The sequence below is a fragment of the Tamandua tetradactyla genome, chromosome 18 (genome assembly GCF_023851605.1).
Source record: "Tamandua tetradactyla isolate mTamTet1 chromosome 18, mTamTet1.pri, whole genome shotgun sequence".
NCBI lineage: Eukaryota > Metazoa > Chordata > Mammalia > Pilosa > Myrmecophagidae > Tamandua > Tamandua tetradactyla.
Genome location: NC_135344.1, coordinates 71980463 through 72007300, shown reverse-complemented (window position 1 = coordinate 72007300; position 26838 = coordinate 71980463). Strand labels below are relative to the sequence as shown.

At 40.7% G+C, this 26838-nt stretch overlaps 1 long non-coding RNA gene across 1 annotated transcript; it reads left to right on the top strand.

Annotated features, from left to right (window-relative positions):
• Positions 1-775: 775 nt before the first annotated feature.
• On the top strand, positions 776-6332 carry LOC143662701 (uncharacterized). The gene is made up of 2 exons (XR_013165552.1): positions 776-1201; positions 5930-6332. It is a non-coding gene; the product is annotated as an uncharacterized LOC143662701 (long non-coding RNA).
• Positions 6333-26838: the final 20506 nt, after the last annotated feature.

Below are 26838 nucleotides of genomic sequence, written 5' to 3'. Positions count from 1 at the left end.
GATGCAAGAGGTGTGATCCCTGTCAGATCCTCATTAAGGTTCCAGTTTGGCATTTGCATAACACAGATGGATCCCAGGAGATGATGATGGATCACTGCTAACCTAAGAAAATGGTGGCCAGTTACAATGGCTGACTTGGGTGTGATTTCTTTATTGGAGCAGATTAGCATGAAGTATGCTTGGAGGATTGATCAGGAAAATGCATTTTTTCTCATTGTCATCAATAAGAAGGATCAAAAGCAATTTGCTTTATAGAGAAGTACACCAGTATTCTGAGATGGGTACCATAACTCTCTTACTCTCTGTCACAATGTAATCTGCAGGAACACTTAGTATCTTGACATTCCACTAACTGTCATGCTGGTCCACTATATTGATGTTCCAGTGTTCACTGGACCTGGTGAGTATGAAAGAGCAAACACTCTAGATGTGCTAGTAAGAACATGTGTGACAGACGGTGAGAGCTAAACATCATGAAGATCCAAGGACCTGACACCTCAACACAGATTTGGGATCGAATGGTTGGGAAGAGAAGGGGAAACTTCTTTAAGGTAAAGGGCAATTGAAAAAAAAAAAAGGCAAGGCACTTGATGAGCTTTTGGGGATTTTTGAGACACCATTTACCATAGTTGGGAATACTGCTCTGACCCATTTATTGGGTGGCTCAGAAGGCTGCCAGGTTTAAGGGTGGCTCAGAGCAAGAAAAAGCTTTACAGCAGGCCCAGGATGGGGTGCAACTACCCTTCCAAGCAGGCCATGTGACCCAGCAGAACTGATGCTGCTAGAGGTATTTATGGTGGATAAAGATACATTTCTGAAGCAAGGTCATTCTGCAGTAGAGAACTACCTGCCATTTGAAAAGAACAGTTCCTGGCATGCTTCTGGACCCTTGTAGAGACTGACTTCCTCACCAGTGACACCAAGTGACTATGTAACGAGACCACCATGAGCTGGACATTATCAGCTGCACCACATTATATGCTCAGAAGGTGCACAATGCTCTCATGATCGGCTCCAAGCAGGGTCAGCAGACCCACCTATGACATAAACAGATGGCCCAGAATCCCAGGGTAACCACTTCTGTGGCATTGATGTCTGCCTCTGCCTCAATCGAATCTATGCCGTACTTGGGAGTGGATGAGAAGAAGAGTTTCTACTCATTAACTGACCTAGAGGGCACAAATTCAGGCCTGCATCACAGGTATTTTCATGTTCATGATATTTTTGACTAGCCGTAAATGGGTGTATGAATGACGTACTCCAGGATCCAGTCTTGCGCATGAGCAGCTTTTAAGGACAGTGATAAGTGTACAACCTCCCAGTGGGCAAGGCTTTGTGGCTGACTTGTGTGGAGGACAGGGGTCAGAAGTAGGATAGATGTAGATTTCTGGGTAGTGGCAAGCGGTTTGACTGTTGGTCAGGAGCTGGAGAGGCACAAGATGGGTAGACTTGGATTCTACTTGGGATAGTGAAATTAAAGGTCTTCAAGATATATCAGTGGGCTAAAATACTTTAAAGACACCTTACCCGTGTATGAACAAGGTATCAGGAATTAGTAAGGTCTACATCTCCCTTAGAGATGTGATCCAAGGGTGGATCCATAAACAGTCTTTTTCACAACTTCCAGTTAGTTAGGAGAAAATTCGATTGCCTAATTCCTACTGGGGTGGTAACAGATTCCTGATGCTGAAAACATTGTTGCCTCTGCCCCAAGTGATCTTTCACGCAGGTAGTTGACTTGGGACTTCATGGGGCTTACAGAACATGTTATATGGCCTGCTCTGTGCTTGCTTACTAGTAAGTGTTAATGTATTCAATATTTCGAGCTTTTCATTATAATCTAGCGGCAATGTGGTAGGTGACGTCCATCCAACTCAGGTGTTGCTGGCTACCATTATTTCCTAAAAAAGCAATGGGGAGTCATGCACGACTGCTTTACTTGAGGGCAGTCACAGCACAGGAAACTGTGCAAGAACCAGGGTCCTGGGCTTGGAGTGGTCAAGGATCTCTGAAGATGGATGGGATGGTCAGAGAAACTTGAGTACAAGGTATCCAGGAAAATGAGGTTGGTTAAAATTAGTCAAGAGCTACCCAAGTATCAAATTTGTTATTACAAAACAAAAGTAATTAAAACAGTGTGGCACTGGGGCAGGGACAGACAAACAAGTGGAACAGAGAAAAGAGTCCAGAAACAAACATCCGGATATTTGATTTATGACAGAAGTATTTGTGGGACAGTGAGGGGACTGTGTCTTCAAACATCAGACCTGGTTATTGTTTGGGGATTAAATCACGTCCCCTATAAAGGCATGTTCAAGGCCCCTCCCCTGGTCCTGTGGGAGTGAACCCATTTGTAAATAGGACCTCTGAGGATGTTGCTATCAGTTAAAGGTGTGGACTCAGGTGTGAATAGGCTCTTCAAAGATCCTATTTAGATGGGGCCAAATGGAATCTGGCGGGCCTTTGTCCATGGGACTGGCATCCTTATAAGCAGAGGAATTTCAGATGCAATCCAGAAGGCAGAAGAAGGCACAGAAGGAGACAGTGCTATGTGATGGAAGTAGGGATGCAAGCTAAGGAACCCCAAAGATAAGCACAAGCTGGCACTGCAATGATACAGACTCGGGGAGAAAGCACGGCCAGTGGAGACCTTGATTTTGAACTTCCAGCCTCCTAAACCAGGAGATGATAAATTCCTGTGGTTAAAGCCAACTGGTGTGTGGTGTTTGTCACTGTAGCCCTGACAAACTAACACAGGTACCCCTATAGCAAAACAATGTAATTAGACTCCTACCTGACATCACCCATAAAAAGAAATTCCATGCACATTATAGGCTCACTTGTGAAAGACAAAACTATAAAGTATTTACAGGTTCATTGGGGAGTAAATCTTCATGTCTCTTGTACTGGTTTGAAGCTATTATATACTCCAGAAAAGCCATGCTTTAATCTTGATTCAATTTTGTGGGAGCAGCCATTTCTTTTAATCCTGATTCATACCGTAGGGTGGAAATTTTTTATTAAATTACCTCCATGGAGATGTGGCATGTCCGATTGTGTGTATGACCTTTTGATTAGATGGAGATGTGACTCCACCCATTCCAGGTATGTCTTGATTAGTTTGCCAGAGTCCTTTAAAAGAGGAAACATTTTGGAGAGAGCTCAGAGCAGAGCAGAGCTGATGTAGACGTTTGGAGATTGAGACAGAAATAGCTCAGGTGCTGAACAAGGACTCACAGAAAAAGCCAGAACTTGAAGAGAAGAAATCTCTGGCCCTGGCAGTTGCTAAGCTAAGAGATGAAACCCAGAGTTTCGTCATGGAGCAGCTAAGTGAATGCCTATGGACACTTAGAGAGGAAACCATTGCTGGGAGCAATGGAACTGAGAACAAGGACCAGCAGATGCCAACCACATGCCTTCCCAGATTACCCTTCTTTGAAACAAGGTTTCTTTCTCTGGATGCCTTTTTTGGACATATTTATGGCCTTAGAACTGCAGACTTTTAACTTACTATATTCCCTTTTTAAAAGTCATTTCATTTCTGGTATACTGCTTTCCAGCAGCTTAATAAGTGAATACAACTGCCAAAAGAAAAGAGTTGTTATAGAAAGCACAACAAACTCTATCCATAAAGAAAAAGATGAATAATTGGACTACATTTCAAAACTAAGCATTTCTGTGCATCCAGAATATGTGAAGACCTCCTGTACAGCAGTAAGCAAAAGACTACCCAGTAGAAAAATGGACAAAAGACTTAGACAAGCATTTTACATGAGACGAATTACAAAGACCAGTAACCTTAAAGGAACTTTACTTCCTTAATTTGTATGGCAGTGCCATGCCTCAGTTATCAATTCAGATAAACATGTCTCTATTTCTGCACATTTTATTCCTTATTCCAGAGACCCTTTGTTTTACCTGCCTAAAGAAGAAAACTTCTGTTTTCTGTTAGGATGGGAGAGGGCGTGGTTCCACTGCATAGACTTAGGAAAGGGTGTGGGATTTTTTAAAAACATTTTTTGTTATTGTGAAATATAACATATACACAAAAAAGCAATAAATTTCCAAGTACATTTTAACAACTAGCTATAGAAAAAATTTAAAAGTTTGGTATGGGTTACAATTCCACAATTTTTCTTTTTTTCATCTAGCTGCTCGAAGACACTGGAGACCAAAAGAAATATCAATATAAAGATTCAGCAGTTATACTCATTTGTTAAATCCTATCTTCTCTATTGTACTCCTCCTTCTCTCTTTTTTCTTGTGAAAATAACAGATATACAAAAAAGCAATAAATTTCAGAGTACATTGCAACAATTAGTTGTAGAACAGATTTCAGAGTTTGTTATGGGTTATAATTCCACAATTTTAGGTTTTTACTTCTAGCTGCTCTAAGTTACTGGAGACAAAAAGGAATATCAATATAATGATTCAGCGTTGATACTCAGTTGTTAACCTCTACCTTTTCTGTATAACTCCATCATCACCTTTGATCTTTCTCCCAGTCTTTAGGGGTATTTGCGCTATGCCCATCCTAACTTTTTCATGTTGGAAGGGGCTATTGATAATATGGGACAGGGAATGGAACTAGTTGGTGTGCTGGAGAGGCTGGGCCCTCTGAATTTCAGGACTTATCTGGTCCGGCGACCCATCTGGAGGTTGTAGGTTTCTGGGAAGTTACCCTAGTGCATGGAATCTTTGCAGAATCTTATACAATGCCCTAGGTGTTCTTTAAGATTGGCAGGAATGGTTTTGTTGTTAGGGTTTGGCAAGGTATGATAGGTAGCAATGTCTAACTGAAGCTTGCATAAGAGTGACCTCCAGAGTAGCCTCTCGACTCTGCTAGAACTGTCTTAGCCACTGATACTTTATCTGTTACACTTCTTTCCCCACTTTTCGTCAGGAAGGCATTGTTGATTCCGTGGTTACCGGGCCAGGCTCATTCCTTGGAGTCATCTCCTATGCCGCCAGGGATACCTTCATCTTTGGGGGTGGGACTTTTTGTATAATACATATAGCAAGTTCTGATGAAGTCTCACTTCCAGCAGTACTTGGGCTGCCATTCCTGAGTCTTTTGGGGGATTTTGGTAATGTATGTCATGCTGCTTCTCACACTGCTGGCTGAAGATTCAATGTCCTTGGGCTTACTCAGCCATTTCTTACTCTTGCATTTGCGTCTAGCCTCCAATTTTTGTTGTTGCCTTTCTTTCCATCATGGTGAAATTATTCCTTTTAAAAACTCCCTCTGCTCTCTTTGTAATGGCATTTGGGAAAAAGAGACTGTCTACATATGCATATAAACTAATTTCCCATCTCTAAACATATATTATTTAGACAAAATGTTTTAAAATGAAGAAAGAATCAAAATCTGGTATCCATGACTCAGTTTCTCATTGCCAACAGAATAACAAAGAACTGCAGATGCCTGATATAAGAATAAATTACTTAATCCATTTTTTTTTTTTTTTTTACTTTACCCATTTTTAATGATGACGTTGTCTTATTCCTATCTTCTTAGTTTCAAATGTCAGTCTCACACGGAGGAAAGCCTTCATGACCACCTGAGCTGATGTCAGGAGAACCCCACAAATTAGTCAAGGTTTTGGCTTACGACCCTCAGGGTAGACCATGGAGAATCTCGGGAGGACACCTCCCCCAGGCTAGTTCAGAGAAAGCAAAGTTCCTCTCTGCATGGAAATGTCAGGGGCTGCAGATTTGTTCACACTGAGATTCAGATGTCCATATAAAAAAAGGGGCTGATTCTGTTTTGAATTGATCTGGCTTTCCTGCGAGGTAGGGGAAGGCACCCCAACTTTTTTTTTTTTTTAGTGATATATTTTATAAACCCAAGATATTCAAAACAGCATCATTCAATGTGTAATCAATATAAAAATTGATGGCTATTTTACATTTGGCTTTTCCTACACAGTTTTTGAAATCCGGTGTGTATCTGATGCAGTACATCTCAACCCACATGGACAACAGGCTCAGGTGCTCGATAACCAGGTGTGGCTACTGGCTTCCATATCGCACTGTGTGGAAGGAGAGCATGACTACATGAATCAGAAGAAAATTAGAACCATGAGAAAGGAGAGAAAAGCCAGAAAGCAAAGGCTGAATTACGGCCAGAGGAGGGGACCATCCCATGCTTGTCTTATCCCACCAAGTGCATGGGCCTCGGGGATCCTGCTCACGGCAACTTCCCGTTCCAAATAAATGTCCTTGAAGAAGCCCATGGGTGGAGGCTGGCTGCCCATACCAGGGTTAGGGCCCTACACCTGTTCCCACGCTAGTGAATAAACAGCATCTTGGCTCTGTGCATCAGTCTGGCATTTAGTCTTTGGTGTTTTTTTTTTTTTTTTTTTTGGGTGCATGGTCCAGAAACTGAACCTGGGTCTCCCACAGGAAAGGCAAGCATTCTACCACTGAACCACCCGTGCACCCTGGCATTTAGTTTTATGCATGGTTCGTATGGTCCTGCCCTGAGCTGTGCACTTATGCTTGGTGTTCAGATAAAATCAGGCTTCTGGTCCTGCAAGGAAGAAAGCCAGAGGCCCCCTAAGGAAAGGTATGAGAAATGCAAGTTTCCTCCGGTTCCATCCCTGGATATTGAATCTGTCCCGCTCTCACCATGCCCAGTGCATGAAACCTGTGCTGCTGGAGAGATACACTGATGCCTTTCATTTCTGCTGTGGCTTTGCAGGTTAATGTCCACAGTTTACAGGCCCTTTTGGACCTGCCCCTGTCCACTTCTCAAGCCTCATCCTTCACCCTCGCTCTTGGCACGTGATTATCTTCTTACTTGGAAAACTATTCTCCCTTTCCCACTGTCCCACAGACTCCTCCCCTCTCTACTGCTGAGACTTTTTCCTTTTTCTTTTTCTTTTATTAGAGCAGTTGTAGGTTTACAGTCATGTAGAAAATGCAGATCTCCCTATACCTCCCCTCACATACTCAATTCTCTCTATCATTAACATTTTGCATTACTGTGGTACTTTTATTACAACTGATGAAACAATATTGTTAGAGTAATGCTATCATTTTAGAGTGCTGTTTATATTAGGGTTGGTGCTTTGTGTTGTGCAATTCTATGGGATTTTTTTTTTTTTGGTGGCAACTTACACACAAGCTAAAACTTCTCTTTTCATATATATAGTTCAGTAGTACTAATTACATTCCACAAAGTTATGCCTCCATCACCATACCCCATTGCCAAAAGTTTACATCATGCCAAACATAAACTACATATTAAACCTTAAATCCTTATATCCCTTCTCCACCCAGTCCCTGCTAACCTGTGTTATAGTTTCTGACTTTTATGAATTATCATATTCTACCTAATTTATATAAGTGAGATCATAGAGCATTTGTCCTTTCGTGTCTGTCTTATTTCAGTGAACCTGATGTCTTCAAGGTTCGTTCATATTGTAGCATGCATCAGAACTTCATTCCTTTTTATGGCAAAATAATATCCCCTTGTATGCCACATTTTGTTTACCCATTCATCTGTTGATGGACATTTGGGTTGCTTCCACCCTTTGGCAATTAGGAACAATGATGCCGTGACTATTGGTGTGCAAATATCTGAGTCCCTGCTTTCAATTTTGGGGGGGTATATATTTAGAAGTGGGATTGCTAGATCATATGGCAATTCTTTGCTAAACTATAATGAGGAATTGCCCTGTTCTCCACAGTGGCTGCACCATTTTAAATTCCCACAAACAATGTACAAGTGTTCTTATTTCTCTGAATTCTCTCCAACACTTGTTCTTTTTATTTTTTTAAGAATAGCCATTCTAGCAGGTATGAGATGGCATTTCACTGTGGTTTTGATTTGCATTTCCCTCGTGGTTATAATGTTGAGCATCTTTTCATATATATATATTGGCTATTTTAATGTCTTCCTTGAGAAAAGTCTAGTCAAGTCTTTTCCCCATTTGAAGTGTTAGGTTGTCTTTTTTGTTGTTGAGTTGAAGGGGTTTTTAATATGCTGGATATTAAACCTTTGTCAGATAGATGGTTTACAAATACATTTTCTCATTCTATAGATTCCCTTTTTACATTCTTATAAATTCTTTTAATGTAAAAAAGTTTTAAACTCTAATTAAGTCCCATTTATCTTTTTTTTTTTCTTTTATTGCTCGTGCTTTTGGTGGGAAGTCTAACAAACCATTGTCTAACACAAAGTCCTGAAGATGCTTTCCTGCGTTTTCTTCTGGAAGTTTTATAGTTTTAGTTCTGATACTTAGAGTCTTTGATTGATTCTGAGTTAATTTTTATATATGGTGTGAAGCATCCACTTTTATTCATTTGCATAGAGATATTCAGCTCTCCCAGCATCGTTTGGTTGAAGCGACTGCTCTTTCCCCATTGAGTGGATTTGGTAGCCTTGTCAAAGATCAATTGGTCAAAGGTGTGAGGGTTCATTTCTGAACTTTCAATTTGATTCCATTGGTCTATATGTCTGTCCTTGCACAGCACCAGACTGTTTTGAATACTGTAGTTTTGGTAATGTTTTAAAATCAGGAGAGTTGAGTCCAACTTTTTTCAAGATGGTTTTGGCTATTCAGGGCTATTCAGGGATATTCATATGGAATCATCAAATTGAAAAAATTTCAATTCCATATGAATTTGATGATTGGCTTTTCCATTTCTACAAAGTCTGTTGAAATTTTTTAAAGACTATTTTTATTGGTAAAACAACATACAGACATTCTTAACATACAAACATTTCATATGTTGTGTACAAACAATGGCTCACAGTATCATCACATAGTTGTGTACTCATCACCATGATCATTTTTTTGAACATTTGCATCACTCCATAAAAATAAATAAAAAAGAAAAAAGCAAAAACTTTTACACCCCATACCCCTTACCCCTCCCTCTCTTTGATCACTAGTATTTCCATCTACCCAATTTATTTTAATCTTGTTCTCTCTATTACTTATTTTTTATCCATATTTTTTACTCATCTGTCCATACCCTAGTTAAAAGGAGCATCAGACATGAGATTTTTCACAATCACACAGTCACACTGAGAAAGCTTTATCATTATAAATCATCTTCAAGAAACAAAGCTACTGGAACACAGCTCTATAGTTTCAGGCACTTCTCTCTATTTACTCCAATTTACTGTAAACTAAAAAGGGGATATTTATATAATGCACAAGAATAACCTCCAGGGGAACCTCTCGACTATTTGAAATCTCCCAGCCACTGACACTCTTTTTTAACCCCTCATTTCTTTCTTCCCCCTTTTGGTCAAGTTTTTCTTAATCCCTTAATGGTGGGTCCTGTCTCATCCTGGGATTTCTGTCCCATGTTGCCAGGGAGAATTTCACCCCTGGAGTCATGCTCCACATAGAAGGGAAGGACAGTGAGTTCATTTGCTGTGTCGGTTCAGAGCAACCAAAAGGGTTCTCTGGGGGTGATTCTTAGACCTAATTTTAAGTAGGCTTAGCTTGTCCTTTGCAAGAATAAGTTTCACAGGGGCAAGCCCCAAGATCGAGGGCTCGGCCTATTGATTTGGTTGTCCTCACTGCTTTCTAGAGTATCAGAAATTCTCTAAACGGGAAAGCTGAATATTGCCCCCTTTCTCCCCACTCCCCCAAAGGCACTTTGCAAATACTTCTTTCTTCACTGTCCAAATTTCTCTTGGATTTATCAGGGCATCACACTAATCTGGACAAATCAAGAAAATCTCATGCCCTATTCAAGTTTCCATGTACTTATGGTATTAACTAAACTGACCATACAAGTTAAATTAGGAAGTGCACTAATCAAAATGTAAATTTTGGCTTCGCCCGCGTTGCTTGGAGTTGAAACCTAGAGCTGGAGAAAAGCTGGTGATGATGGAAAAACTTATCTTAGAAATGGGATCATCAGACTCTTTCGTAAGAAGCCTACGGAACGGGCCCTTTTTAAAATGATCACCTGTTAGAGATTTCCCAAACCTAATCTCAGTTCTTTCTCAATTCAGTCTTTGTTTCAGTTGTCTAGTCATTCATTGTTCCAAAACATACTGATAAACTCCCATGAATCAGTAGGAAAAAGACAGAAACCCAATAGAAAAATGGGCAGAAGACAATTCACAGGACACTCGGAGTCCAATAACCTCGATAATTAATAACCTCATTAATAGTTGAGGAAACACAGTGAGATGCTTCGCCTTCCCCAGCGGTGACGACGTGGGGCAACTGGAGCTCTCATATATTTTTTGAGGAAGCGTAATCTGGTGCAACTACTTTGGAAAACTATTTGGCATTATGTAGTAAAAGTGTGAGGCTGCTCCAACACGCTGGAAATTAAAAGAAATATCCAGGAGAAAAGATGGCGGCTTAGTAAGGTACGTGCATCTTAGTTCCTCCTCCTACAAAGCAACTACTAGGTGAACTGAAACAGTGCAGAACAGCTCCTGGGGCTACGGCAGGGAATGGACACACAGTGTACCCCAGTCTGGACTGGCTAGTCTGACTGCGAGACTCGGCTGCGGTGAGATCCCCAAGCGGCGCGCGATTTCCTGAGCAGCGGCAGCTGTGGCGGTCGGAGCTACTCCCTCCCTCCTTCCCGGGCCGGCTGAGAGTCTCGGAGAGGCAAGTTTCCCAAGCCGAGGCGGCCGGCACCCCTCTTTTGCGGGCGGCTTCGAGTCCGCGGCTACGAATCTCGGATCAGAGGGCTATCCAAGCCACGGTGGCCCACCCCCCGCGGGCGGCTTCCTGGTCCGGTGGGGAATTCCCCAGGCCGCGGCGGCCGGTGACCGACGCCCCTCCCCCGTGGGCGACCTCCTGGTCTGGTGGCGAATTCCCCGGGCCCGCTGCGGCCAGCGACCAGCCACAGGGTCCCCTCAAGCTGCGGCGGCTGACGCCCCCACCACGTGCGGCCCCTGAACCAACAGAGAGAATTGGATCGGAGATCGGTGACCGGGGGGGGATCCATTCCAAACACTTGAGACAAACGTGTGCCACGAGCGCCACCTACTGGGCAGGATAAGAAAAACAGAACCCAGAGATTTCACAGAAAAATCTTACAACCTTGTTGGGTCCGACACCCAGGGAAATCTGACTAAATGCCCAGAAGCCAGCAGCAGAAGATAACTGTCCACGCTCAGAAGATTGAGAATATGGCCCAGTCAAAGGAACAAACCAATAGTTCAAATGAGATACAAGAGCTGAGACAACTAATGCTGAATATACGAACAAAAATGGAAAACCTCTTCAAAAATGAAATCGATAAATTGAGGGAGGACATGAAGAGGACATGGGCTGAACATAAAGAAGAAATAGAAAAACTGAAAAAACAAATCGCAGAACTTATGGAAGTGAAGGATAAAGTAGAAAAATGGAAAAAACAATGGATACCTACAATGATAGATTTAAAGAGACAGAAGATAGAATTAGTGATTTGGAGGATGGAACATCTGAATTCCAAAAAGAAACAGAATCTATCGGGAAAAGAATGGAAAAATTTGAACAGAGTATCAGGGAACTCAAGGACAATATGAACCGCACAAATATACGTGTTGTGGGTGTCCCAGAAGGAGAAGAGAAGGGAAAAGGAGGAGAAAAACTAATGGAAGAAATTATCACTGAAAATTTCCCAACTCTTATGAAAGACCTAAAATTACAGATCCAAGAAGTGCAGCGCACCCCAAAGAGATTAGACCCAAATAGGCGTTCTCCAAGACACTTACTAGTTAGAATGTCAGAGGTCAAAGAGAAAGAGGGGATCTTGAAAGCAGCAAGAGAAAAACAATCCATCACATACAAGGGAAACCCAATAAGACTATGTGTAGATTTCTCAGCAGAAACCATGGAAGCTAGAAGACAGTGGGATGATATATTTAAATTACTACAAGAGAAAAACTGCCAACCAAGACTCCTATATCCAGCAAAATTATCCTTCAAAAATGAGGGAGAAATTAAAACATTCTCAGACAAAAAGTCACTGAGAGAATTTGTGACCAAGAGACCAGCTCTGCAAGAAATACTAAAGGGAGCGCTAGAGTCAGATACGAAAAGACAGAAGAGAGAGGTATGGAGAAGAGTGTAGAAAGAAGGAAAATCAGATATGATATATATAATACAAAAGGCAAAATGTTAGAGGAAAATATTATCCAAACAGTAATAACACTAAATGTCAATGGACTGAATTCCCCAATCAAAAGATATAGATTGGCAGAATGGATTAAAAAACAGGATCCTTCTATATGCTGTCTACAGGAAACACATCTTAGACCCAAAGATAAACATAGGTTGAAAGTGAAAGGTTGGGAAAAGATATTTCATGCAAATAACAACCAGAAAAGAGCAGGAGTGGCTATACTAATATCCAACAAATTAGACTTCAAATGTAAAACAGTTAAAAGAGACAAAGAAGGACACTATATACTAATAAAAGGAACAATTAAACAAGAAGACATAACAATCATAAATATTTACGCACCGAACCAGAATGCCCCAAAATACGTGAGGAATACACTGCAAACACTGAAAAGTGAAATAGACACATCTACCATAATAGTTGGAGACTTCAATTCACCACTCTCATCAATGGACAGAACATCTAGACAGAGAATCAATAAAGAAATAGAGAATCTGAATATTACTATAAATGAGTTAGACTTAACAGACATTTATAGGACATTACATCCCACAACAGCAGGATACACCTTTTTTTCAAGTGCTCATGGATCATTCTCAAAGATAGACCATATGCTGGGTCACAAAGCAAGTCTTAACAAATTTAAAAAGATTGAAATCATACACAACACTTTCTCGGATCATAAAGGAATGAAGTTGGAAATCAATAATAGGCGGAGAGCCAGAAAATTCACAAATACGTGGAGGCTCAACAACACACTCCTAAACAACGAGTGGGTCAAAGAAGAAATTGCTAGAGAAATTAGCAAATACCTCGAGGTGAATGAAAATGAAAACACAACATATCAAAACTTATGGGACGCAGCAAAGGCAGTGCTAAGAGGGAAATTTATTGCCCTAAATGCCTATATCAGAAAAGAAGAAAAGGCAAAAATGCAGGAATTAACTATCCATTTGGAAGAACTGGAGAAAGAACAGCAAACTAATTCCAAAGCAAGCAAAAGGAAAGAAATAACAAAGATTAGAGCAGAAATAAATGAAATTGAAAACATGAAAACAATAGAGAAAATCAATAAGGCCAGAAGTTGGTTCTATGAGAAAATCAATAATATTGATGGGCCCTTAGCAAGATTGACAAAAAGAAGAAGAGAGAGGATGCAAATAAATAAGATCAGAAATGGAAGAGGAGACATAACTACTGACCTCACAGAAATAAAGGAGGTAATAACAGGGTACTATGAACAACTTTACACTAATAAATACAACAATTTAGAGGAAATGGACGGGTTCCTGGAAAGACATGAACAACCAACTTTGACTCAAGAAGACATAGATGACCTCAACAAACCAATCACAAGTAAAGAAATTGAATCAGTCATTCAAAAGCTTCCTAAAAAGAAAAGTCCAGGACCAGACGGCTTCACATCTGAATTCTATCAAACATTCCAGAAAGAATTAGTAACAACTCTCCTCAAACTCTTCAAAAAAATCGAAGTGGAGGGAAAACTACCTAATTCATTCTATGAAACCAACATCACCCTCATACCAAAACCAGGCAAAGATATTACAAAAAAAAGAAAACTACAGGCCAATCTCTCTAATGAATATAGATGCAAAAATTCTCAATAAAATTCTAGCAAATCGTATCCAACAACACATTAAAAGAATTATACATCATGACCAAGTAGGATTCATCCCAGGTATGCAAGGATGGTTCAACATAAGAAAATCAATTAATGTAATACACCATATCAACAAATCAAAGCAGAAAAATCACATGATCATCTCAGTTGATGCAGAGAAGGCATTTGACAAGATTCAACATCCTTTCCTGTTGAAAACACTTCAAAAGATAGGAATACAAGGGAACTTCCTTAAAATGATAGAGGGAATATATGAAAAACCCACAGCTAATATCATCCTCAATGGGGAAAAATTGAAAACTTTCCCCCTAAGATCAGGAACAAGACAAGGATGTCCACTATCACCACTATTATTCAACATTGTGTTGGAGGTTCTAGCCAGAGCAATTAGACAAGAAAAAGAAATACAAGGCATCAAAATTGGAAAGGAAGAAGTAAAACTATCACTGTTTGCAGACGATATGATACTATACGTCGAAAACCCGGAAAAATCCACAACAAAACTACTAGAGCTAATAAATGAGTACAGCAAAGTAGCAGGTTACAAGATCAACATTCAAAAATCTGTAGCATTTCTATACACTAGCAATGAACAAGCGGAGGGGGAAATCAAGAAACGAATCCCATTTACAATCACAACTAAAAGAACAAAATACCTAGGAATAAATTTAACTAAAGAGACAAAAAACCTATACAAAGAAAACTACAAAAAACTGTTAAAAGAAATCACAGAAGACCTAAATAGATGGAAGGGCATACCGTGTTCACGGATTGGAAGACTAAATATAGTTAAGATGTCAATCCTACCTAAATTGATTTACAGATTCAATGCAATACCAATCAAAATCCCAACAACTTATTTTTCAGAAATAGAAAAATCAATAAGCAAATTTATCTGGAAGGGCAGGGTGCCCCGAATTGCTAAAAACATCTTGAGGAAAAAAAACGAAGCTGGAGGTCTCGCACTGCCTGACTTTAAGGCATATTATGAAGCCACAGTGGTCAAAACAGCATGGTATTGGCATAAAGATAGATATATCGACCAATGGAATTGAATAGAGTGCTCAGATATAGACCCTCTCATCTATGGACATTTGATCTTTGATAAGGCAGTCAAGCCAACTCACCTGGGACAGAACAGTCTCTTCAATAAATGGTGCCTAGAGAACTGGATATCCATATGCAAAAGAATGAAAGAAGACCCATATCTCACACCCTACACAAAAGTTAACTCAAAATGGATCAAAGATCTAAACATTAGGTCTAAGACCATAAAACAGTTAGAGGAAAATGTAGGGAGATATCTTTTGAATCTTACAATTGGAGGCGGTTTTATGGACCTTAAACCTAAAGCAAGAGCACTGAAGAAGGAAATAAATAAATGGGAACTCCTCAAAATTAAACACTTTTGTGCATCAGAGAACTTCATCAAGAAAGTAGAAAGACAGCCTACACAATGGGAATCAATATTTGGAAACGACATATCAGATAAAGGTCTAGTATCCAGAATTTATAATGAGATTGTTCAACTCAACAACAAAAAGACAGCCAACCCAATTACAAAATGGGAAAAAGACTTGAATAGACACCTCTCAGAGGAGGAAATACAAATGGCCAAAAGTGTCCGCGACTTCTCGCTCAGCGTCAAGCCCCCGGCCGGCGGGTGAGACAATGAGGAGAGACAGAGAGACGCAGACAAATCCGCGCTGGTGAGAAACACAGATCCAAGACACGTAGCAGTTGTAAGCACAGACCTTTACTGGAGTTAAGCTTGCATTCTCTGTTACAGGTTCCGCGCGGGACAGAATACCCCGCGGGGGAACAACCTCTATGCGGCCGTCAGGTACGGCTCCCTGTGGGTCGTCTCCACCCACCCTGTCCGGGTAACCTCTTATATACTGTGCCCAAACCCAATAGGTTAGTGCCACGTATACAGAGGTGATTGGAAGATAGGGTTGGTGGGCGCGTACGTCATACGCGGAAACAGGATGCGGGCGCCATCTTGGCTCACTTGATGGGCGGGGGGAACTCTAGAGCAGGCTGCAGCGCGACCACTAGGCCTGACCCGGGAGGCGGCTCTCCACATCTCCCCCTTTTTTATTATTTTTGGTCCGTAGACCCTTTCTTAGACCCAGTGTCTCCATTGATGAGTGAGCTCCCGTGAGCTTGATTAGCCCACTACTTGTTTTGGTGCTTTGGGGAGTCTGGACTAGGCTTGCTAGGCACCAACCAGAATGCCTCCTCATATAGAGACCGGAGAGCCCGTGAACTGGAAACAACGTGACTCTCCCTGCAGTGCTTCACCCCGCAACTGGGCTAAGCGGGGCTCAGGAGAGCGGCAACCAGAGTCGAGAGTGTCACTAGATGTCTCTGTGCAATGGCCGGAGTCTAGTCTGGCCAGGACCGTGACTCTGCCTTAGAGATCATCCTTTAGACAAAAATTATGACTTCTGGTGCCGCCTTTTACACCCGGGACACGGCCATGGGCTTTGCAGCAGATCCTGTTTTCGAGCGCCCCGCCCTGAGTGGCCGGGACGGGTCATACAGTGAGGGGGGAGCTGGTTCGTTGCCAGGAGCATCAGGGGCGAGTGACATAGCCAACATGGTAGTGACACGTAATTGCTGCTGTGTCTGGAGCAAGCGTTCTAACAAACATTTAACAGTGACTAAACCCACTAATAGTCCCACTGCCACGAGGATCCAAGTAGTCAAATTGGGCCAAGAGAACCAAGAGGTGACTCGGTTCCACAGACTTTGTACAGTCTCGCCCAGTTCGGAAAGGTCGAAGGCAACGGGGGTTAACTTGATCTTCCCAAGCACTTTAAGGTCTGATTCCACCTGTTGGGAGAGTGGGGGGTATTAAAACTGGTCCCCCTTCTAAACAATCGAAGGGTGACCGGCATTTTCGTTGCCATCTCGTCAGTCGCCGCCATCATCAGCAGAGTTGGAGGCCGGGTCGGACGGTTCAGGTTGAAGGTTTGCTGATTTGTTGGGCAGCAGTTCCTCGGCGCCCCCGGGCGGTGTCACGGTTCTCACCAGTCTCTCCGGAATCCACACCGGCTGGCGTCTTGGTTCCTGGGGAAAAACACAAACAGAGCCTCTGGCCCAGCTGAGCACTGGGTCAGGGCCTTGCCATTGTCCTGACAGGACATCCTTCCAACGCACTAGACCTCTATGTGGAGGACTCGGAGTGGTGTGTTGAAGGGCAGGTGTCATTCCCTGTGAATTTTCATTTAAAAAATTGTACGTAAACAAGGCTATGGACAGTTGAGCCTTTGGGGACAGGCCGTGACCTATTCCCCCTTTCTGTTTCTTTAGTAAGTCTTTGATGTCTAAGATGAAAATAGACCAATGCTCTGGCAGAGCTGAGAGAAGGGGCAACCCCATCTGAACAGGTCCTAAGGACTCCATGCAATTATTAATGGCTCTTAAATCATGTAACAATCTCCATCTGCCTGATTTCTTTTTTATGACGAATACGGGTGTGTTCCAAGGCGATGTGGAGGGAATGATATGGCTCTCTTTTAGCTGTATAGACACTAGAGTATGCAATGCTGACAGCTTTTCTTTTGGTAAGGGCCACTGAGGCACCCACACCGGGGTACTGGTCTTCCACTTTAGTTTTATAGGTGTGGGTGGGAGTCTCCCCTCAGAGGCCCCTAGGAAAAACCCAGGCCTCGTCTGTCAGAATTGGAGACAGCTTGTATAGGCCTTGCGCGCCCGTGCAATGAGGCTCCTAAGCCTTTGCCGGGGACATATCCCATTCCTTTTAACAAGCGCTTAGAAGTTGGAGAGCAGCCACTGTAATTACCTGATTCGGCCACCAGAGGGAGCCCGTGGTGAGGGTTTTTGGCGAGATCACCAAAACCATTCACCGGAAGCCGCCGCGCCCCTGCAGCAGACGCTGGCGGGGCGGAAGGCTGCGTGGGTGAGACAGGGGGCCTCTCCCAATCGATTAACGGAGGCGCATCCGCACCTTCGGTCTCACCGCTATCTGACTCAGAATCAGAGGTGTCTGAACTGTTGTTTGGCTTGGACGGTTTATGAATTGACGGCTCACTTTTACAGGAGCCGTCTGCAGACGAGACCGACTGAGCTTCCTGAAACGCGCGCCGTGCCTGCTGCAGGGCAAGGGGCGGACCGAGGCCTGTAGCAACCTCTGCCTCAAGACAGGCGCGGACGGCCTCCCAGACAGGGACTAGGATCGGGTCCATGCACAAGCCTGTACGGCGCGCCCTGTCTATGTCTCTGCCAAGCTTTATCCAAGAAGGCAAACTAAGACTCCCGGTCTGGGGGAACCAAGGGGCGAAAGTTGCCACATCATCAAGGAACCGCAGGAGGGAATTTTTCTTAATTGAGATACCCCGCTCCTTCAAGAGGGTCTTTAAAGGAGCTAACAAAGGTGAACTTCCTGACTGCCCCATGCTTGCAGTCGGCACTGTACCTTACCCACTCGGGGAGCTCTCCCGAGCCACCGGGGCTACCTGAAAGCCCGCGGCCCTTAGCTCTCACGTAACAAGAAGCACTCACCTTCCCACGGTGATCAGGCGTGGAAAGTCCGCCGCGAACTCAGGATGCGCGTCCTCACCAGCTCGGGGAAAGGCAGCAGAAGGGTTCCCCGTACGGGCCACCACTTGTCCGTGACTTCTCGCTCAGCGTCAAGCCCCCGGCCGGCGGGTGAGACAATGAGGAGAGACAGAGAGACGCAGACAAATCCGCGCTGGTGAGAAACACAGATCCAAGACACGTAGCAGTTGTAAGCACAGACCTTTACTGGAGTTAAGCTTGCATTCTCTGTTACAGGTTCCGCGCGGGACAGAATACCCCGTGGGGGAACAACCTCTATGCGGCCGTCAGGTACGGCTCCCTGTGGGTCGTCTCCACCCACCCTGTCCGGGTAACCTCTTATATACTGTGCCCAAACCCAATAGGTTAGTGCCACGTATACAGAGGTGATTGGAAGATAGGGTTGGTGGGCGCGTACGTCATACGCGGAAACAGGATGCGGGCGCCATCTTGGCTCACTTGATGGGCGGGGGGAACTCTAGAGCAGGCTGCAGCGCGACCACTAGGCCTGACCCGGGAGGCGGCTCTCCACACAAAAGGCACATGAAGAGATGCTCAATGTCCCTGGCCATTAGAGAAATGCAAATCAAAACCACAATGAGATATCATCTCACACCCACCAGAATGGCCATTATCAACAAAACAGAAAATGACAAGTGCTGGAGAGGATGCGGTGAAAGAGGCACACTTATCCACTGTTGGTGGGAATGTCAAATGTTGCAACCACTGTGGAAGGCAGTTTGGCGGTTCCTCAAAAAGCTGAATATAGAATTGCCATACGACCCAGCAATACCATTGCTGGGAATCTACTCAAAGGAATTAAGGGCAAAAACTCAAACGGACATTTGCACACCAATGTTTATAGCAGCGTTATTTACAATTGCAAAGAGATGGAAACAGCCAAAATGTCCATCAACAAACGAGTGCCTAAACAAACTGTGGTATATACATATGATGGAATATTATGCAGCTTTAAGACAGGATAAACTTATGAAGCATGTAATAACATGGATGGACCTAGAGAACATTATGCTGAGTGAGTCTAGCCAAAAACTAAAAGACAAATACTGTATGGTCCCAATGATGTGAATCGACACTCGAGAATAAACTTGGAATATGTCATTGGTAACAGAGTTCAGCAGGAGTTAGAAACAGGGTAAGATAATGGGTAATTGGAGCTGATGGGATACAGATTGTGCAATAGGACTAGATACAAAAACTCAAAAATGGACAGCACAATAATACCTAATTGTAAAGTAATCATGTTAAAACACTGAATGAAGCTGCATCTGAGCTATAGGTTTTTGTTTTGTTTTGTTTTGTTCTTACTATTATTACTTTTATTTTTTTTCTCTATATTAACATTCTATATCTTTTTTCATTATATTGCTAGTTCTTCTAAACCGATGCAAATGTACTAAGAAATGATGATCATGCATCTATGTGATGATGTTAAAAATTACTGATTGCATATGTAGAATGGTATGATTTCTAAAAAAAAAAAAAAATGGACAGCACAATACTACCTAATTGTAATGTAATTATGTTAAAACACTGAATGAAGCTGCATCTGAGCTATAGTTTTTGTTTTTTTATTTTTTTCTTCTTATATATTTTTGTATTTTATTATTATTTTTTCTCTATATTATCATTTTATTTCTTTTTCTGTTGTCTTGCTATTTCTTTTCTAAATTGATGCATATGTACTAAGAAATGATGATCATACATCTATGTGATGATATTAAGAATTACTGATTGCATATGTAGAATGGAATGATTTCTAAATGTTGTGTTACTTTATTTTTTTTAATTAATAAAAAAAGAAATATCCATAAAAAATATATATATATACATTTTGCACCAAATAAACATCTCTCCCTTTAGTCTCACACAGAATTTGAAGTTTTAAAACATGGACGACATCATCCTTTACCCAGTCTTCTGATATACCTTCATCCTACCAGATGAGCTTCATTTATATCTCTACTTGATGTCTGATCACTTTTTTCAACTTTTTAAACAGTTCCTGTATGGAGTCCTGCTGACTTTCATAGCTTCAGAGCTCTAACTCTGAGTCTCAGGTGTCACATAAATACCTGAATTTTCTGGGAAAGACCATGTTATATACAAACAGCTCAGTGTCTCAGGAGTTTAGATTTAACAGTTACACATCCTGAATATATGTAACTGCTGTAAGAACTTAGAATCTATTACACTTTAGAATAAGCCCCAACCTGATAACCCATGCTCTCGACTTTAGTTCACTGAATTTTTATATTATAGTTAGTCCATAAGATTGAGGCATGTTTTATTCACACATCATACAATCTAGTCTAATCGTATAGACATGCCTTTGCCACCATACTCTATCTGAAGGCATTTCCTTTTCTTCCACACAGAATCTGTACCCCTTTCCTAATCCCCCTACATGTTGACATTTAGTTTTGGCATAATGCCTTTATTACATTCAGTGGAAACATATTACAATGTTACTGCTGACTATAGACCCTGCCTTACATTGATGGTACTTTTTCCCATATACTGTCTATTTTCAAACCCCTGCAATACTGACATTCATTTGTTCTCCCTCATGCAAAAACACTTTTTCTAATTTGTATATTTAATCACTATCATTGTACACTCTAGGTATTCCTAAATTATACCATTTTCAGCTTTTATCCTCTTTCTTTTCTTCTGGTTTCATACATGCCCACAGCCCTTCTCCCTCAATCATACTCACATTCAGCTTCGCTCAGTATACTTATATTGTTGTGCTACAATTAGGTGGTATTGTGTTATCCATTTCTGAATTCTTACAATCAGTTCTGTTGCACAATCTGCATTCCCTCAGCACCAATTGCCCAATCTCTATCCTATTTCTATCTCCTGATAACCTGTGTTCTTAAGTTTAATTCTCTAAGTTCACTCATTAATATTATTTTATATTAGTGAGACCATACAGTATTTGTCTTTTTGTTTCTGGCTAATTTCACTCACCATGATGTCCTCAAGGTCCATTCGTGTTGTGACATGCTTCATGACTTCATTCTATCTTTACAGCGGCATAATATTCCATTGTATGTGTATACCACAGCTTGTTTAGCCACTCATCCATTGATGAACATTTGGGCTGCTTCCACCTCTTGGCAATTGTAAATCTGCTGCTATAAACACTGGTGTGCAAATGCCATTTGTGTCCTTGCCCTCATGTCCTCTGGATATATACCTAGCAATCGCATTGCCGGATCATATGGCAATTCTATACTTAGCTTCCTAAGGAACTGTCAAACTGCCTTTCAAAGTGGTTGTATCATTTTACATTCCCACCAACAGTGGATGAGTGTGCCTCTTTCTCCACATCCTCCCCAGCAATTGGCTTTTGTTTTTCTGATAATGGTAGGTGCCAGATGATATCTCAATGTGGTTTTGACTTGCATTTCCCTAATAGCCAGTGAAATTGAGATCTTTTCACGTGCCTTTTATCCATTTGCATTTCCGCTTCTGAGAAGTGTCCGTTCATGTCTTTTGCCCATTTTTAATTGGGTTTGTCTTTTTGTTGTTGAGTTGAATCTCTTTATATATTATGGATACTCAACTGTTACCTAATATGTGGTTTCCAAATATTGTCTCTCATTGCCTAGGCTGCCTTTTTATTTTCTTGACAACGTTCTTTGATGCACCAAGTGTTTAATTTTGAGGAGATCCCATTTATCTATTTCTTTTTTCAATGTTCATGCTTTGGGTGTAAGGTTTAGAGAACCGCCTCCTATTACAAAATTTATAAGATAAATCCTTACATTTTCTTATAAAGTTTTATGGTCATAGCTCTAATGTTTAGGTCTTTGATCCATTTTGTATTAATTTTTGTATAGAATATGAGATATGGATCCTCTTTCATTCTTTTGTATATGGTTATCCAGTTCTTCAAGCACCATTTATTAAACAGGCTGCTCTGTCCCAGGTGAGTTGGCTTGACCACTTTTCTGAACACTCTATTCAATTCCTTTGATCAGTATATCTATCTTTATGCCAGTACCATGCTGTTCTGACTTCTGTAACTTTTTACATGCTTTAACGTCAGGTAATGTGAGACCTCCCACTTCATTTTTGTTTCTCAAGATATTTTTTAGCTATTTGGGCAACTTGCCATTCCAAATAAATTTGCTTATTTGTTTTTCTATTTCTGCAGAGTAAGTTGTTAGAATTTTTATTGGTATTGCATTGAATCTATAAATCAGTTTGGTTAGAATGGTCACCTTAACTATATTTAGTCTTCCAATCCATGAACATGGTATGCCCTTCCATTTATTTAGGTCTTCCATGGTTCCTTTTAGCAATTTCTTGTAATTTTCTGTGTATAGGTCTTTTGTATCCTTAGTTAAATTTACTCCTAAGTGTTTGATTCTTTTGGTTGTTATTATAAATGGATTTTTTTCTTGATTTCCTCCTCAGATTGCTAATTATTAGTGCATAGAAACACTACTGATTTTTGGATGTTGATCTTGTACCCTGCCACTTTGTTGTATTCACTTATTAGCTCTCATAGCTTTGCTCTAGATTTTTTGGGATTTTCAACATAGAGTATCAAATCCTCTGTAAACAGAGAAAGTTTTACCTCTTCCTTTCCAATTTGGATGCTTTTTTATTTCTTTTTCCCACTAATTGCTCTGGCTAGAACTCCAGCACAATATTGAATAATAATGGTGACAGTGGGCATTCTTGTCTTGTTCCTGGTCTTAGAGGGAAAGGTTTCAGTCCTTCTCCATGGAGGATGATGTTGGTTGTGGATTTTTAAATATACTTTTTATCACATTGAGGAAGTGCTCTTTTAATCCTCCCTTTTGATGTGTTTTCATGAAGAAATGATGTTGAATTTTGTCAAATGCCTTTTCTGCATCAATTGCATTATCATGTGGTTTTTCTGCCTTGATTGTTGATACGGTATATTACATTAATTGATTTTCTTATGTTGGACCATCCTTGCGTACCTGAAATAAATCCCCTTGGTCATGATGTATAAGTCTTTTAATGTGCTGCTGAATTCAATTTGCAAGTATTTTGTTGAGGATTTTTGCATCTATAGTCATTAAAGAGATTGGTACGTAATTTTCTTTTCTTGTAGTATATTTGTCTGGCTTTGGTATTAGGGTGATGCTGGCTTCATAGAAAGCTTCATAGCTTTCCCTCTGCTTCAATTTTCTTGAAGACTTCGAGCAGAATTGGTACAAATTCTTTCTTGAATACTTGGTAGCATTCACATGTGAAGCCATCTGGTCCTGGATGTTTCTTTTTTGGGAGCTTCTTGATGACTGATTCAATCTCTTTACTTGTGATTGGTTTGTTGAGGTTGTCTAGTTCTTCTCATATCAATGTTGGTTGTTCATGCCTTTCTAGAAAGGTGTCCATTTCATCTACATAGTCTAGTTTATTAGCATAAAGTTAGTCATAGTATCCTCTCATTACCTCCTTTATTTCTGCAAGGTCAGTGGTTATGCATCCTCTTCCATTTCTGACTTCATTTATTTTCATCCTCTCTCATCAACCTAGCTAAGGTTCCATCAATTTTATTGATTTTCTCCAAGAACTAACTTCTGGTTTTGCTGATTTTCTTGATTATTCTCAGGGTTATCAATTTCATTTATTTCTACTCTAATCTTTGTTATTTCTTTCTTTTGTTTGTTTTGGGGTTAGTTTTCTGTTCTTTCTCTAGTTCTTCCAAGTGAACAGTTAATTCCTCAATTTTTGCTCTTTGCTCTTTTGTAATATAGGCATTTAAGGCAATAAATTTCCCTCTTAGCACTGTCTTTCTGCATCCCATAAATTTTGCTATGTTGTGTTTTCATTTTCATTTGCATGGAGATATTTACTGATTTCTTTTGTAATTTCTTCCTTGACTCACTGGTTGTTTAAGAGTGTGTTGTTTAGCCTCCATATATTTGTGATTTTTTTGGCCCTCTGCCTGTTATTGATTTCCAACTTCATTCCATTATGCTCTGACAAAGTGTTTTGAAAGATTTCAATCTTTTTAAATTTACCCAGACTTGTTTTGTGACCCAGAACATGGTCTATCCTTGGGAATGATCCATGAGCACTTGAGGCAAATAGATATCCTGCTGTTGTGGGTTGTAATGGTCTATAAATGCTTATTAAGTTTAGTTCATTTATCACATTATTCAAATTATCTGTTTCTTTATTGATCCTCTGTCTAGATGTTCTATCCTTTAATGAGAGTGGGGATTTGAAGTCTTCAACTATTATGGTAGAGGTGTCTATCTCTCCCTTTAGTATTGTCAGTGTTTGACTCATGTACTTTGGAGCATTCTGGCTTAAAAATCATAAATATTTATTATTGCTATGTCTTCTTGTTGAATTGTTCCTTTTATTAATACATAATGCCCTTCTTTGTCTCTTTTAATTATTTTACATTTGAACTCTAATTTGTCAGATATTAGTATAGCTACTCCTGCTCTTTTCTGATTGTTATTTGCATGAAATATTTTCCCCAACCTTTCACTTTCAGCCTATTTTTATCCTTGGATCCAAAATGAGTTTCCTGTGGATGGCATTTAAATGGGTCTTATTTTTAAATCCTTTCTTACAGTGTATGCCTTTTAATTGGTGTGCTGGTTTGAAAGGAAGTATACCCCCTAAGAAAAGCCATGTTTTAATATAAATCCCATTTCATAAAGGTAGACTAATCCCTATTCAATACTGTATGTTTGAAACTGTAATCAGATCATCTCCCTGGATGATGTGATTTAGTCAAAAGTGGTTGTTAAATGGGATTAGGTGATGACATGTCTCCACCCGTTTGGGTGGGTCTTGATTGGTTTATTGGAGTCCCATAAAAGAGGAAACATTTTGGAGAATAAGAGATTCAGAGAGAGCAGAGAATGCTGCAGCACCACAAAGCAGAGAGTCCACCAGCCAGCGACCTTTGGAGATGAAGAAGGAAAACGCCTCCTGGGGAGCTTCATGAAACTGGAAACCAGGAGAGAAAGCTAGCAGATGACACCATATTCGCCATGTGCCCTTCCAGCCAAGAGAGAAGCCCTGACTGTGTTCGCCATGTGCCTTCTCACTTGAGAGAGAAACCCTGAACTTCATCGGCCTTCTTGAACCAAGGTATCTTTCCCTGGATGCCTTTGATTGGACATTTCTATAGACTTGTTTTAATTGGGACATTTTCTCGGCCTTAGAACTGTAAACTAGCAACACATTAAATCCCCCTTGTTAAAAGCCGTTCTGTTTCTGGTATATTGCATTCCAGCAGCTAGCAAACTAGAACAATCAGGGAGTTTAATCCATTAAAATTTAATGTTATTAATGTAAAGGCAGTCCTTTCTTTTGTCTTTTGTCTTTTGTATATCATACCTATTTTTTTTTCTATGTTTACCTTTACTGATAGTCTTCATTTCTACACTTTTCTACAGACCTCTCTCTCCTATCTTTTCCTATCTGTCTGTAGTGCTCTCTTTAGTATTTCTTGCACAGCCTGCCTTTTAGTCACAAATTCTTTCAGTGATTGCTTGTTTAAGAATATTTTAATCTCCCCTTTATTTTTGATGGGCAATTTTGCTGGATATAGAATTCTTGGTTGGCACTTTTTCTCTTTTAGGATCTTAAATATGTCATACCACTGCCTTCTTGCCTCCATGGTTTTTGTTGAGAAACCCACACATAATTTTATTGAGCTTCCCTTTTATGTCATGGATTGCTTTTCTCTTGCTGCTTTCAAAATTCTCTTTTTCTTTAACATTTGACAATCTGATTAGTAAGTGTCTTGGAGTATGTCTATTTGAATCTATTCTGTTTGAGTATGCTGTACTTCTTGGATCTTTAATTTTATGTCTTACATAAGAGATGGGAAATTTTCTGTGATTATTTTCTCCTTTAGTCTTTCTGCCCTCTTTCCCTTCTCTTGCTATTCTGGGACACCCACAACATGTATATCATACACTTCATATTGTCATTCAATTTAATGAGACCCTGCTCATATTTTCCCATTCTTTTCCCTATATTTTCTTTCGTGTGTCAGATTTCAGATGTACAGTCCTCTAGTTCGCTAATCCTTTGTTTTGCCTCTTTAAATCTGTTGTTGTAGCTTTCAAGTGTCTTTTAGTCTCTTCTATTGTGCCTTTCATTCTCATAAGTTGTGTGGTTTGTTTTTCAAACTTTCGAGTTCTTTTTGTTCACCTAATGTCTTCTTTATATCCTCTCTCAACTCAATGATTTGATTTTTGATGAGATTTTTCACATTTGTTCAAACATCCTGAATTATTTGTTTCAACCTCTGTCATGGTCAGGTTCATGTGTCAACTTAGCCAGGTGGTGATGCCCAGTTGTCTGGTTGGGCAGATGCTGCCCTGTCTGTTGCTATGAGGACATTTCACGGACTTAAATCATGATCACGTTGGCTGCACCCACAGCTGATTGCATTTGTAATCAGCTAAGGGGGGTGTCTTCTGCAATGAGTGATGCTTAATCTAATCACCAGAAGGCTTTTAAGGATAATTCAGAAGAGACCA